The following is a 6,000-nucleotide window of genomic DNA, read 5'->3' on the forward strand; positions in this document are numbered from 1 at the left end:
GTAAAGACCTCTGGTCACAAGGTAATAGTCTAGTGAGGTAGGTAACCATGTCGTTTTTGTGATATATTATATGAAAGAGCTGTGTATACAATCATTTAGAAACAGAATAGGGCCTTCCAAACTTATGAGTGAGGTCAAGTCGGAGAAAACTTCCTGCAAAAGAGATACATCACATGATCCTGAAGTTTGAATATGAATAAATCAAGGAAAGGTGGTGGAGGAGGGAAGAAAGTGCATGAAAAATTTGAGCATTTCAGAACTATTGGAGTAGATAGAGTTCAAGGAAAACAAATCACATCTTATTGCTACATTCAACACACAACTTTCTGGTTGAGCTCTCCTGGAATTTTGCTAACAACTCAAGGGCAATGCCATAAAAATTTAATATTCTAATTACAGGAAAGGGATGGCCTGCTGGGACAGTTGAGTCCTCTGAGAAGCAGATGCCAAGAAAGAGTTAGAAATGCAAGAGATTTATTGAGGATGTTGTTCCTAAGAGACAAAGGGAAAAGGAATCAAGAGAAGGCAGAGAGCCCTTGGCTGCAAGGCAGGTCACGCATTTATGAGAGGACAGGAGGAAAGGAAGACAAATGAGTAGGAAGAGCCTTATACTGTGGTGCAACAACATTTACCAGGCTAACAGGGAGCTCTAACACTGCCGGCAGAAGAGTCCGCAGTGGGCGGGAATTGCCATGCCACTGCATACCTGCTCTGTGCTGTGTTCAGAAGTTCCATGGAGCTTCCATGTAAGAGCATAACCTTGGGGTAAAGACCGTGGCAGATCCCAGAGGTCTAGCAGTATTCCTCGTGGCAGGTTCTCTCATGAGTGTCCGTGGCAACTACACTCCTAGTGGAAATTTCATAAGCTGGCCTTCTGGTTCATAGACTAGACTCACGCGATTTTACTATTATGTCCCTATCACTAAGACTCTGTTCATTTTGGAGTTTCCGGTACCTACTTGGCAAGTTTCTAGATAAGAGCTAGGCCACAGCAGATGTATTCAGTTAATATCCAGTGGCCATTTGATTTCTTAGCATCCTTTTAAGTTGCCTGTCTATGGCAAGAGCCTCTCTGTCTCATTATGCATCATATGCCTGCCCCTTCCCTTCTACATTTAGTTCATACTACTGCATTGTGATTTTGCCCTGTTGATTCATACAGCATTACCACTCCTGATTTCCTCTTTACTTCTGATGATCTATTAGAGAAGGCTAAAAATCATACTGTTATAATGCTATATGATGAATTATCCATAACGAGATTTGAGCTATTTTAGAAAAAGATACAGCAATATAAAAAAAGAAGCCAGCAGATTATCCATCCTATCAGGAAATTGATGGGGGATTCCTTAACACATGTGTAAATGGAAAAATTGGTCACATAATTTGAGTCCTTGAAATTACATGGCACTTAAAGGATTTCTAAGAGAAAATGGATCATTGACAATGAGTCACTTCCATTCTCTTTGTGCTGAGCCTGCCTCATCAAGACTGAGTTCACACACCTCTTCCTTGGAAGTCTTGATGTCTAAAGAGAAAGGCGTGTGCCTCTGCTGGTAAGATTTTCACTTTGCTTTGTCTTCTGTGGCACAGAGAGTGAGATTGAAAGTGCGCCTGTTCAAGGACATAGGCATCTTGATATTTCTGTCACCTGTGCACAGAACATCGTATTCTAACATGTTCTGTCCCTGACTACGATTCTCTTACATTACAGAATAACATCTCATCATGGAAAGTGGCTTTTTTTTGCTGTCTTCCAAAGAGAATTTTAGTTTTATTAAGCTGTTTTCAATGCTCCTTACCTTCACTTTAACTTGAGTGGTATATTCTTGAGAAACATACTATTTTACAACTGATTTAGGTGCACATGAACCAAAACCTCAAATTTAGTGGGAATTGAGCTAAGTTGTCAACTACCTAAGTAGGTAGATTTAAGAAAATCAATTTATAGTTTGTGAGAAGATGGTGAGGAGAAAAAGAAAGGATATAAAAGGGTTCTGAGAAAATAACAGCCCTGTCTCTACTGTTGAGGAACAGTGTTGTTTTTTTTTTTTCCTTCCTAGTACTTGTTGAAGTCTTTACTTAGTGTAGAGTTAACTTTATGATTGTTAATGAAACAAAGTAGACCTTTGTAAAAATTAAGAGTGGGGTTGGGAGAGGGAGGAGAAAAGAAGGGTGGCAGTGTGGGCAGGAGGGAGAGTAGGGTGGAAGTATCACTCTGTTGCTAAATCTCTATATGTGAAATTTGTGTACCTTAAATAAAATCTTATTTATTTATTTAAAATTTTTTTTTGACAGGCAGAGTTAGAGAGAGAGAGAAAGGTATTCCTTTTTCCGTTGTGGCCGCTACGGCAATCCAAAGCCAGGAGCCAGATGCTTCCTCCTAGTCTCCCATGCGGGTGCAGGGCCCAAGGACCTGGGCCATCCTCCACTGCCTTCCCTGGCCACAGCAGAGAGCTGGACTGGAAGAGGAGCAACTGGGACAGAATCCGGCGCCCTAACCGGGACTAAAACCTGGGGTGCCGGCGCCTCAGGCGGAGGATTAGCCTAGTGAGCCACAATGCTGGCCTAAATAAAATCTTTTTTTTTTTTAAAGATCTATTTATTAATTTGAAAGGCAGAGTTACAAGAGGCAGAGGTAGCAAGAGAGAGAGGTCTTCCATCTGCTGGTTCACTCCCAAGATAGCCACAGTGGCCAGAGCTGGGCTGATCCGAAGCCAGGAATCCAGAGCCTCTGCCGGGTCTCCCATGTGGGTGCAGGGGCCCAAGCACTTGGGGCATCTTCCACTGCTTTCCCAGGCCATAGCAGAGAGCTGGATCTGAAGTGGAGCAGCCAGGACTCAAATTAGTGTCCATTTGGGATGCCAGCACTGCAGGCGACGGCTTTACCTACTATGCCACAGTGCTGGCCCCTAAATAAAATCTATTAAAAAAATCCCTCACATTTTCATTTACAGTTAAATGCAGGAAGTTGTCCTGATGAGCTAAGGGGTTGAAAGCCTAGTTAGGAATTTAAGACTTTAAGCTTTCCCTGATCAGAAATGGTCTAACTTCAGACAAGCCTTACATGAATTTCTTCCCTGTTGATGTCCCAAAGTGTTCTATAATTACACTTCACCAGAATTTCCAAGGCTCCTGAGTATATCTCAGAATTGAAATTCATATATATGTGTATACTAGTTTGAAAACATAAGAAAATATCCTATAGCATCTAATCAAAGAAAATAAGTAAACATGGAGAAATCAAAGTGGAACAAAGTGAAACAGAGAGAAAGGGGCACCAGTTCCTGAACCTCAAAATATGCATATGCAGATTAGGTCTCTAACCCAACTAAATGTTAACTGCTCTAGCTTTATAATTGTTCTGCTTCAAGTGTTTATATAATTACTCCATTCTTGCGCTCAGGATGTTTTGGTTAGATAATTCAGCTGAATGTTAAGATGTCAAATGAATAAATAGAACTGCAAATGACTGGGGATGATGCCAGCACTGAGTATCATTATTAAGGTTATAAGTTTGAGCAAAGACTGGATTAAATACTGATTGTACCTAAATACTCCAGTGGAAATGTTATTAAAAGGTCTCTGGAGGGCTTATTTTCTTTTGACATGTGGTATGTTTTTGTTGCTTTTAGCAGCAATGTTTCCAAAAGAGTTTCTCAATGTGGAAGAATACTGCCGTGGATTTGATTTTTTTCTTCCTGGAGGAGGTGGCCAGAAGGAATGACAGAACTGATAGTTTACTACTAATTTAGTTTTAAGAAAAGGATATAGCATAAATAGATTTAGAATAAGATTTATGTGACAAATATTGAAAATGCGTTTATTGTTTGATTAGTTTTGTTGGACTTGGGGGATGAACTTTGAAGAGATGAGTGACAAAATTTTACCAAAATGATTTGACTGCAGTTCTTAAAAATCGATGGAGAATTTCAATATGTAAATATGGATAGATTTGAAAAGTTTGGGACAAGGGTGAAAGACTAAAGTATAAATGCTGTATATTGTGATAAAGTAGAAATAATGCAACTGAAAAGTCAGGGGAAAGAGTTTTTTGATTGTTGTATTAGTAGGTGGGAATTAAAGTATAACTGCAAAGACTAATGAACTGGACAAAGGCAAAAACAGAAATAAACATTTCTGACAATCTTGTTACCTCATCTTGATAAATACAGTGCAGAAAAGGAAATAATGGGCCAATATCACTTATGACTATTGACACACAAATAGCAAATAAAATTCAGCTTCACATTAATAGACTATAACAAAGTGCAGATTTTTAAAAAAAGATTTATTTCTTTATTTGAAAGGCAGAGTTACAAAGAGGCAGAGGCAGAGAGGTCTTCCATCCACTGGTTCATTCCCCAAATGGCTGCAATGGTCAGGGCTGGGCTGATCCAAAGCCAGGAGCGAGGAGCTTCTTCCATGTCTTCCACGTGTGTGCAGGGGCCCCAAAACCTGGGCCATCCTCCACTTCTTTCTCAGGCCACAGCAGAGAGCTGAATTGGAAGGTGGAGCAGCTGGGACTCCAACCAGCGCCCATATGGGATGCCGGCATTGCAGGAGCGGCTTTACCCGCTACACCACACCGCCGGCTCCAACAAAGTGATTTATTCTAGGGTTGGCTTAATGCTAGGAAACCCATTAATGTACAAGATTAATGACTCTAGGAAAAAAAATCCTAATTATTGCTGTTGTTAATGAAGCCGTTGATGAAAATCAATATCAATTTATGATAAAAGCATTTAAAGAAACAGGAATTGAGGAGTATTTTTTCTCATATGATTAAAGGTTCATTAATTAGTCCAAAGCCAGTATCTTACAATTGAGAAAACATTAGAGGGATTCCTAAGATTAGAAATGTGTGGGGGCGGGCACTAAGGTGTAGTGGATAAGGCGCCAGTTTGAATCCCGGCTGCTCCTCTTCTGATTCAGCTCTTTGCTATGACTGTGAAAGCAGTGGAGGATGGCCCAAGTCCTTGGGACCCTGCATCCAGGTGGGAGACCCGGAAGAAGCTGCTGGCTCCTGGCTTTGGATCGGCCCAGCTCTGACTGTTGAGGTCATTTGTGGAGTGAACCAACAGATGGAAGACCTCTCTCTCTGTCTCTCTCTTTCTCTGTAACTCTACCTCTCAAATAAATATATAAATTTTTTTTTAAAAAATAAAAAATTTGTGTATGGATGCCCAATACTTTCATTAAATTTCAAAATTTTGCTAGTTGTAAGCCAATGCACTTAGGTGAGGAAAAATAAACAATAGAAATACATAAATGAAAAGTAAAAATACTTCTATTTGCATGTGATATATTATACTGAGGAAAATCCCAAGAGTATCAAAGATGTAACTAACCGAAATGCATCGTTACAAAAATATCAGTTCTTGTTAGTTTCTATACTTACCACATTGCCTTTATAATTATGAATATGCTTATTTATGAAGTTTTACAAGTTGAAGCTGAAGTTCTCATGGAGAACTCATGGAGCCAGGGAAACTCTGAAAAAGAGAAAAATTATGGGGCTTACAGTAGTCATACCAGACGTTAAACCATACTATAAAAATCTATTATTAATAAGGTTCTGGAGCATAAACAGATTGACCTGTGGGATAAGAGACTCGGTAACAGATCAAAGTTCACAGTGAACTTGATATAGGATAAAAGGCAAAGATGGACTTTCTAGTAGTTGGAGCTGGGGCATCCTAGTGGCTTTTTGGAAAAAGGTAAAATTGGATTCATTCCTCTTACTGTTTGCAGAATTAACTCAAAATTTATCAATGATGAAATGTAAAAATGAAACCACCCAGTAGTATATGGAACTCAAGTCCTTATTAATTTTGGCATAGGCAAAGAATGTAACTATGTCTCAAAGTTTATAGGCAGTAAAAATTGATAATTTGACTAATAGTTTTTGCATGTCAGAACCATAACTGAGAACAGAAAATGTTTGCAACATGTATTTTACATTAAGGCCTGATATTTGTTATATATAAAGAATCTTAA

This window comes from Lepus europaeus, chromosome 13 (genome assembly GCF_033115175.1).
Source record: "Lepus europaeus isolate LE1 chromosome 13, mLepTim1.pri, whole genome shotgun sequence".
NCBI classification, from domain to species: Eukaryota; Metazoa; Chordata; class Mammalia; order Lagomorpha; family Leporidae; genus Lepus; species Lepus europaeus.